A 10,391-nucleotide genomic window follows, 5' to 3' on the forward strand; every position below is an offset into this window, starting at 1 on the left:
TTTAAAAACAGCCCATAAGAAAATATTTGCTCTGCCTCCAGCCAACTGAGGCGCACCTGAGTTAAAACTGAGTATGTCAAATGGCTATGCAAATACAGAGTTTTTGTTTCTGTTTTTAGTGAAAGGCAGCTTTCCTTAGGGCTTGTGTGTAAACATGGCTGTTATTAGTGTTACTGGGCCAGTCAGTAAAGAAAAAGGTAACGTTACCCATCCCCAACGATATTTCCCTCTTAGGTTGGTCTCTGTTTACAAAGTTACAGGTGTTGCCAGAAAACTACTCACATTCCTTTGTTTGCCCTAATGTGACAAGTTTGGAAGTACCAGTCACTTCATCAGTGAGAGAGATCTATTTTTCCACAGGTCTGTTTGCTCATCAACAAAAAAACACTCCCTGGGGGCTGGGGTTGCTGTCTATTTTCTGGCAGTAAGTCTTCCTCTAAGCCAAATTTTAACTCCTCTCCTTCCTTAAACCTAGCGGGCCTCTTTCCTCCGCCTTCCCTCCATACACCAGGATAATCTCAATAGGTAGATTGCTGAAGAAGCTTAATTTATCACAGAATTGGACCAGATATCGATCTGTGAGTCCAGCTAATTGTCTGACTCCCTCATACAGTTAAGTTTCCATGCACAGAAATTTAATATTTAAGGGAATTTTGTAGTGGATTCATTTGTAAGTGAACCATGCCTCCCTCAAAATACTACTTAGGTGAGCTTGTTTTCAACTTCAGAAAGGTTTTGTGTCTCATCAGAGTCATACAGTTCTTTAACCACTGTTTTCCTATCTTGGAATTCATGATGGTAAAGTCACACAAATACATTATGGTCCAGTTGAGGCTTCCATTACTAAGTTGTGGAGTGGGAAGGGACCTTGCAGAGTAGAGCTCTGCATGAGGGTTGGCACACGAAGTACAGGATGCTGAGTTAAATTTTAATTTCAGGTAAGCAATGAATTAACAACCAATATTTCATTGGGTGGACATACTAAAAATTATGTATTTCTGAAATTCAGATTTGGTTACAGGAAATGATACTGGGGTAAAACAGGAAATATTATATCTCCCAACCTGTAACTGTATGATATGCCCAGTTCTTGTGCTCTAGAAATCAAAGAATGAGTCCTAGGAATAACAGATGTTAAGAGTAGGAAGATCTTTATCCATAGGAAAGCTCTTGAGGAGCAGGAGGGGTCCCAAGTAGGTAGCGGGGACCCCGCTTTACAGAGGAGTTTTATAGTGTGAATCCCATGTGGGTACAACATGGACCACAGGCATGAACATCCAGTAAGGTTACAAGAATAGTCACTTAGGTAACAGTGGTCCAATTGGGAAACAAGTCACATAACAACTGTGGTTGGAAAGAAAAGGATTCTCCTAGGAAGTGGTGAGTCCAGAGGTCTCTGGTTACCCACGGGTGGCTGATGTCTGTCTAGACTTCAGTAGGCCCAGTGTTTGTTCTTGGAGGAAGTAAGTAGGTCTGGTCATCTCGTTTTTATCTTGAGGCCTTGTTTTCAGCTGATGTGTCTCTGGTGCTGCTGTGGTGTGTTTCACCTTTGTCCTGACCCTCTCAAGAGCCTGGCCCTATCTATAATATTTCTACCTAGTTCATCTATCTATAATAATCCCAGCCACTCAGGAGGAGTGCAAGTTCATGGCCAGCCCAGACATAGTGAGATCATGTCATAAAATAAAGATTTTTCCCTCTGGGAAATAACTCAGGGCTTTTTCAATGAGCTACATTCCCAGCCATTTATTTATTTTTGAGACAGAATCTTGCTAAGCTGCTACGTTGTCAGACTAGATTCAAACTTACCATCCTTTTGTCTCAGCCTCTCAGAGGAAAATATCTTTTAATGGTTGGTGATATAGCCCAGTGGTAGAGTACTTGATGCTCTGGGTTCAGGCTCCAAAAGAAGGAGAAGAGGAGTGAGCCAGAGGCAGAGGACAGAGATGAAGGACAGGAAGGCAAAAACAAAAAAAACAAAAAAAAAAAAAAAAAAGAGGAGGAGGAGGAGGAAGAGAAAAGGGAAGAGGAGGGAGGAGGGGGGAAAAAGAAAAACTCCTGCATAAAATGAATCCTAAGGTTTCTTACAGCTCTGTAATTATGTAACTCAGTGACTCAACTGCTAATGAGTTACGAATATGATATTGGGTACTTAGTTATTTAATCTCTTGATATATCAATCTCCCTGTTTTCAAAATAAAGATGACAAAGCCCCATGCCACAGAATGGTTAGCTGAATGGGCCTGACTCATGTCTCTGTCACAGCTAAAAGTTGAACATTAGTGACAACAGTGAAGATAGATTTTATCTGGAAACTCCCGACAATGAGGGAAAGAACTGAGCTGCATGTGAATTTGTATAAGGACGCTGGTTATTTTAAGGGTGAATGAGGAAGCAGAGAGCAGGAGCATACTGAGCAGAGACAGGGAAGGGAATGCTTTGAGCAGGCTGATCAGAGTAAATGTGATTAGGGCAGCTGTGCCTGCTAGAGGGAAATTACGGAAGCCAGGATTCTAGAGAGAAGGACCCAGGCCCTGTCCTGATGACTGTCCTGTTCCCTGTCCTGTTCCCGATGACTGCATTTCAAAGGAATGGTTTGCAGATCCTTGGGCAAAACTCTTAGAGTGATAGGAGATACATGTATGTCTCAAGACAACTAGGAAAGGACTTATAACTCTTAGCCCTTTCGCATTACAGCTGGAGCAAAAGGAGGTAAATGATCCAGAGTTAATGTCAGTTCTTCTGACACCTTGAACACAAAGGGCAGCTGGCTTGCCCCAATATGTCACCTTTGGCTGCTAAAAGCCACCCTAGGGTAGGGTCCAGTCTTGATGCAAGGGTTTGGACTGGTTCTTATATGCTAAAGGTTCTTGGCAGTTCCAACCTTTCAACGTGCCTGGCGTAGGCCACTTACCCTTAATAAGTCATCACTCACTTTTTTTTTTTCATTCAAAATACACTAAGATTCCACATACTCAAGCTAAATCTAACAACAGTCTTTAATTACTTAATTCTGTAAGGAAGAAGCATTTGGGAACAAATTTTGAATATTAAAACAAAGTAGAAAACTTGCCTAACTTGCTTAAATAATATTTCCAAATTGTTGGCAAGCAATGTATGTGCTGAAGACTAAAATCTTATTTTTGTACCAAGGCATTTCTTAAAACTTATCAGTGCTTTTGTTGATATTAAATTGGTGATTTAAAGGCAAAAATAATATGTATTTAAGTTAGCCTGGTGTTTGTTCGTTAGCTCTCAGCTTGCCTTCCCCTTGAGTGATCTAAAATAAAAGATTTCTCCGTTTCTGAGTAGGTTAGGATTCTATAGTGTTTTAATTGCAGCAGACCTGAGCTGGATCTGAGAAAAAGCATTGTGTCCTATTTTTGTTTCTCTTTACTCATTAGATTTCTATTTTTAAATGGTACTAAACTGTGAGGTGAATGCAAAGTACACAGAAACAGTCATGGATAGAATTGACTTTCTCCTCTATGCTTTCTACAAAGATTTATGCTCCCTCATTTTTTTTTCAGTGCTTTAATTTGGATCTTGAATGTCCCTCAAAGTTCCAGTGCTGAAAGTTTGGTCCCCAGCCTATGGTGCTATTGAAAGGTGAGGCCTAGTGGAAGGAAGTTAGGTCTTTGGGGGATGAGCCCTTGCAGAAGATATTGGGGCCCCAGCTCGTTCCTGTGTCTCCCTTTACTTCCAAGTCACTATGAGGTGAGCAGTACCCTTTGCCACATTAACCTCCGTAGCATGATGTGCTGCCTCACTGTGGGTCTAAAGGCAAATGGGCCAACTGACCTTGAACTGAAATTTCTGAAACTATGAGCCAAAACAAGACTTTTCTCCATGTTCATTGATTACCTTGGGTATTTTGGCACAGTGATGGAAAGCTGACTAACAGATTCAAATCATCCCCCTTTCTCCACTGCATTGATATTGCTTTAGTTCCGGCCTTCTTCCCTTCTTGCCGAGACTATTGTAATCCTTCGGAACCGTTTCCCCTTCTTCCAGCTTTACTCAGTATTTCTTAGGATAAATTGTATGTGACTGATTAAGAGTGGTATGAATGACATAGAAATGTGTTTCTTTCTTTTTTTAAAAGTGTAAGCAGGCACCACAGCTCTGGGCCAGTGTCACTGGGGCCCAGGTTCCTTCCACGTCATTGCTCTGCCATGCCAGAGAGTTACCCTTGTCCATTTGTCCAGATGCCTCACTTCCATGCCCACATTTAATATGTGCAGGAAGAAAAGTAGATAAGGGGACTTACTTTTAAAGTCATGACTCAGAAATTGGACTTCAGCTCACAGTCCCTCTTCCAGAACTTAGTTCAGTGGTCATACCGACATGTAGAAAGGTTGAAAATGTGACCTTTATTCTGAGAAGTCATGGTTCCAGCTAAAAAATTGGAGTTCCCTTTGGTATAAATGAAGAGAAAAAGGAGACAGAACAGTGCTGTCTGATAAGGTAGCCACTATTCACATATGGTTTATCTAAATTTAAATTTATTAGAACTAAATAATAGTAAAAATTCAGTTCCTCATGAGACAGACTAGGGACGCACTGCAACCTACCCCCACCTCACCAAAGCTCTGTGTTTTCTATGTAACTACGTTACAATCACCAACTTCCTTCTAAGTTTATAAAGAGATTTTCCTATAACCGTCACATCTGCAGAATGCCTGACTTTGACTACTACACTGCTACATAACCTCCTGGTGGGGGCAGTAGTAAGCATAGTCAGACCCAGCATGCATGGGCAGATTGCCATGCCAAGTACAAACCTTGGTGCTGAGAGCAAAAGAGAGACGCTCTGTGCAATCCTGGACTGTGTGCAATAGCCACTAAGTGCGCCTGCTCAGCACAATAGCAGAGATATAAAAACTTTGTCTAAAGGCTCCACCAAGAGCCAGTCTGGGAACGCTGTGTTGCGTGCTGCTTCCCTTGTGTGTGAGTATAAACCCATTAAAGCCTCCTTTGGTTGTTATTGTTCACCTATTTGTGAATTCTACCTGAATCGAGCAAAAGAAACCAAGTGTAGTGACACTTTCCTGTAATCCCCACTCTAGGAGGCTGAAGCAGGGGGAATCACACATTCAAGCCTAGGCTGGGCAGTTCAGTGTCTTAGTGAAACCTTATCTCAAATGAAAAATGTTTTTAAATGGCTAAGGATGTAGCTCAGTATGAAGGTCTTGGGATCAATCCATAGTACCAAAAAACAACCCATCAACCAACCAAACAAACCCTGGGCTGATTGATAACACTCATAGGACTTTTCAATGGCTTCAAAGCCACAAATGGTAGCGCAGATATAGAACATGTCAATCAGTAGAGTAAAAACTCTACTTCTAGAGCTGATATAGGCAGTTCAACCAACAAGTTCATCTGTACTCTTTCAAGTCGCTCATCATATAAATGTTTGCTTTTTTAAAACATTTTTATTTTTATTAGTACATGTTTCCAGCATGTAACAATTGCATTTATCCTGGGGAGCTGGCGTGTGTACATAGCATATCTTAATTCTCTCTTCATACACATTTGATCAGAGAGGTCTTTCTAAACATAAAACTGACCACTTCATTTTATGTGTCAAGTGTTTCAATGGGGTTCTCTCCTACTTTCAGCATAAACTCCGTATCTCCTTACTGTAGTAACAATCCACATTACTTATTTGTGTCTTGAGTATTATTTAGGTTTGTGTTTCTTTCAAGCCCAGTTGTCTCTTGATATCTGTGTGGAACTGGTTCCAAGGGTCTCAAATTCCATAATCTGGACACTCAAGTCCCTTATATAAAATGACAATGTAATTGCTAACAATCTATGCACATCTTTCTTTATTTTCAATCATCTCTAAATTACCTACAATATCTAATACGATGCTTACTCCTCATATCACTAGTCTGGATTCAGTGTAGTCCTCAGTGCGAACCAAATTCTAGTTTTGCGTCACGGAATTTTCTGGAATTAAAAAAGTGTTCAATCCACAGTTGGTTGAATCTGCAGTTACAGAGCCCGTGGATACAGAAAATCACTGTTGTATAAGGGAAGGGCAATGTGTTGTCCTAGAAAGTGCAGTTGAACTTGAATTACAAGCAAGTGATGATGCATTGTATCTGGATGATCTATAATAACAGGTGAGGTTTCAGTGTGTGCAAGTTTGGAAACAGGCACAGACATTCCCAACGACATGCTCTGCTTTTCTCTCTTCAAGAAGAATTATGCTTCATCTTTGCTATCACTGATTATTTATCACAACCAAATAAAATATCTGAGACCACACATAACACTAACAATCTCTCAAATCTTTCCCATTCATCACTGGCAGAATAAAAGAATCAAAGTCGACTACCTCCACTGGTTTCCTATTTCTTCTACCTTAAAAAGCAAGAAACATCAGGATAAATAGCTAAATGACCTCAACAAGGGGGAAATCTACATTTTGTTGAATATAATTCTTCATTCTTCTGGCTGAAGCAAAGCCCAGGCATTTATAGCTTTATAAAGCCCCTAGTGTGATCTTGTGGTCTCTGGACAGCACTGTGAGGACCACTGTCATCAACTTCTGTTTTGTCTTGTGTTGGATTTGGGGTCTTCTTAGCATTTGCTAGCATTTTCCCATCCCCCGTGCTCACCACCTCCCGTAACTTTTTTGAAAGAGTTGTAGCTGTCCTGATCCTTTGTGTTTCAGAAAAATGCCATGAGGCAGTCAGTGTCCTACATTCAGATAATGCTAACTTTGTGGAGGAAATGACCAGTACAGATAACAGAATGTCGCTTATTGATTGTCCACTGAGAATAGAGCTCTGCTTTGTGCAGTGAGATATGACACAGCCACGTAGTGAACTGAGGATGGGAGGGAAGGCACTGGTCTTGAAGTCAGAAAACCTGCAATCAGAGCTCGGCTTTTCCACTTACACTTAGAAATTTAAGCAACTCCCAAAACTCCTTAAATTTTCACTTCTCTGTCTGTAAAACAGACACAGTGTTATCTACCTCACAGGATGGTTTTAAGGACAAAATGAAATCATGGGTATAAAAGTTTTAGGACCAGGGTAGGCACTCAGAAATTAAATCTGTGGGCTTACTTTCCATGGTGACCCTTCCATGTGGTCTAGTCTCTGAAAGGAGTTACTTTCAAATCAGCACGACCAAACAACTGAGAATAATAATACTCTTTTTTTCTAAAAAACGGACTCTATACTTTATTTGTTGCAAAATACTAGAGCATCTGACATATACTTTTAATAAAATACACACAATCTCAGTAAAGCACAACTACTTTTTCTTCTCCTGCTTCTCAGTTCAGATTCTATGAATCATCTTCGTTTGCTAAATCCCTTCCCTAAATCTTTTCCTCCCCCCCCCCAGGTTTCTTTTCTCTTCCCATTGTTTTCTCCAATTATTTTTGTCATGAAAGTCTAGAAACTGGAATGTTTAGGAACTCACAGGTCAGCAATGTGGCCAAAAGACCAAATAGGAAAAGACAACCTTCTTCCTTTCAGGAAACGAGGAAACACTGGGAGCATCTACATTTAAATACTTGTTTTATCGTATTTGGAATATTTGCTTTATCATATTTGTAAAGGGACAGACTGAGAGCCAGCAACAGTCTGAGATTAAAAGTTTAGTTCACTTTCCCAAGGAGTCTAGAGTCCAAGTTTGGACCAGATCTGCTAATTTCTGATTGGCTGGTCACAGTCAGGAGATCAGGTTCCAGGTGTTTCCTAGTATGGTCAGCATCTCCTCCAGGAACTCTGTTCCCTGATGAGCAGTGCTGGTGTTCTCCTGAAGTTCCCCCTACACTTGGCGTCTGCTCCATTACAAATCCTTTCTTAAAGTTACTGAAAATGTGCGTCTGCCGTTTTGCAGGAAGTACTCCAGCTCTGAACTTTTAAAAGAAAGCCCACATTTTGCTAATGCAAAAAAACGTTCCATTGTCTTCTGCTCCCATCACTTGAAATCTCTGAACTGAATCTAACACCTCTTTTCTGCAAATATACCAGAAATTACTCTCCAGAAACAGCTGGAAAGTGACATCTCACTAAAGGAGTGTGGCAGGTGCTTACATACACTATACATTTATTCAGATCTGTTTCTTGTGTTGTATTTTTGTCTTTTGAGGTTAGTTTTACCTTGGAAAGTGAGGTTCATGAACAAGGAGGCTAATGTATTTTTGTGATCAGACTTGCTTAAATAAGCCACTTTCAGTTAATAGTCCTGCATTTCTGCAGTACACTACGGGCCAAGGTGGTTTATTCTATCCTACTTAAATTTGATCTTTTTAAAAGTCTCACTGTTTTTCTTGAGTAAATATCAATCACAGGGCTGCTTGTAAACCCAGGTAGCCTTTCACATTTTCCCTGCACCGATCACTTCTCATCTTCTTCTTGCAAGCCGATCTTCCTGCATGAAAGGATGTGTCAGGTTGGGCCTGTCATCCTGTTCAAGATCTATCTCTTGATTTCCATCTCTCTAGCACTGTTTTCCCTAATTATCCCCATCTCACTAGGATCACTTCTTGTCTTTCCATATTCCTAAATCGACAGGATATGACCAGGTGTCTACTGATTAACTGTGTTGTTCTTTTTAGGTATCTTTTTAAAAATCAGATTAATGTAAATAACTATTTCTTGAGTACCAACTGCAGAATGCGTGAGGTTCTTAATATTTTTTTAAGAAGCACAAACATGACTAAGATAGTCTTTCTATTCCAGACATTTTAATCTGTTTCCATTTTGGCATCTTTACAAAAACTGGCGATGGTCAAAAACTTCTTAAAGACCTTATTGTGAAGTAATCATAGACCACACAGTTCACTCATTTAAAGTGTGTAATTCAATGGCTTATAGATCCCTTGCCGCAATTTTAGAACATTTTCAGTAGGCCCCCTGAAGAAACTGTACTTCTAAGCCATCATCTACCCCCCATCCCTTCCTACTCCTTTGTCCTAGGCAACCACTATTCTATTTTCTGTGTCTGTAGATTCGCCTATTCTGGATATTTTGTTTAAATGTAACAGTCCAATCTGTATCTGGTTTCTTTAACATAGTTTTTTCAAGGTTCATCTGTGTTTACCACGTATTAGTACTTCATTTCTTTCTTTCTTTTTTTATTTTTATTTTTTGACAATTTTTGAGCAGTTTTAGGTTCACAGCAAAATTGAGAGGAAGGTTCAGGGGTTTCCCATACACCACTTGTTCCTCTCCATACATAGCATTCCCATTATCAACAGCCCTCAACAGAGTGGTACATTTATTACAACTGAAGTTTTAAACCTTATGTTATTTCATATAGCTAATTTTAATCTACTTTTATTAAATACTTTCTTTATTGCCTTTCCCTTTTCCCATTGATCATTCAGCTCAGGTGTCCCAAGTAACCATTAATAGTAGTCTTTCAATTATTTTTCCATTTTCCTAGTTAAGGTGTGTGTGTGGGGGTGAAGTGTCTATGTTTTAAAAGACTTGCACTACTTTAAAACTTGGGGAGAGGCAGTCTGTACTGAAGAGATTCGGGACTTTAAGGTTAGGAAGCTAAGCAGGGATTCTAGTTTTGCATTTGGCAAGTTTCTTAACCTCTGCAAGCCTCAGCCTCCTTATCTGTGAGACAAATAACATGATGATGCCAATCTGGAGGAGTTACTGGCAAGACGAATGCATGCAATCGTCACAGAAAACACCCTCTACATCCTGGCACTTGGAGGTGAAAAAAGGAAACTAGAATTGTGGAAGACAGTTCTCTAGCTTTCCAGTGCTTCGCTGCAAGCAAATAGTGCTTGGCTTAAAGTTTGGCTTTGAGAGTCTAAAGTTTGAGGAGTGGGAGTATGGACAGGGTACGCCAAAGTGGTGATGCCTAAATTCCAGGCAGGAATTTACTGAAAGGGTCAGCAAACTAATCATTTCATGCATTTTCCTTCATTTACTAGAGCACGTTAATTCAAGTCTACTTTTTCATTTACTTGGTAGCTGCTTGGGTTTTTCTTTTTTTTAATGGAAAATAACATAAAAGAATCCCTGCAGAGGATTCCACCTTTGGTGGCTCTCACTGAATCCCAGTTCTACATCCTGCCTTAGAAGGAGATTTCAACACCTTCATACGACAGACAAGCAAAGGTTTTAAAATCTGTTCTGGAACCAGTAATGGAGGAGTAAATGAATGGAAGAATGGAAAAATGAATGACAAGGGATGAATGAAGGATAGTCTAGAGTAGAAGGCCGACGGGGATCCTTGTTTGCTGTTGTTTCCGCTACAATCTCATTTAAGAGTACTGGTCTATCTCCTCCCATATAGTTTCTCCCTCCCTCCTCCCTCTGTTTGCTCCATCTTGACGCTTCATTGAAAGCACCGCCCTCTTAGCGCCCCGCCCCTTTCCTCTGGCCCCGCCCCCAGCC

This window comes from Fukomys damarensis, unplaced genomic scaffold (genome assembly GCF_012274545.1).
Source record: "Fukomys damarensis isolate Sample0158 unplaced genomic scaffold, DMR_v1.0_HiC HiC_scaffold_13, whole genome shotgun sequence".
NCBI lineage: Eukaryota > Metazoa > Chordata > Mammalia > Rodentia > Bathyergidae > Fukomys > Fukomys damarensis.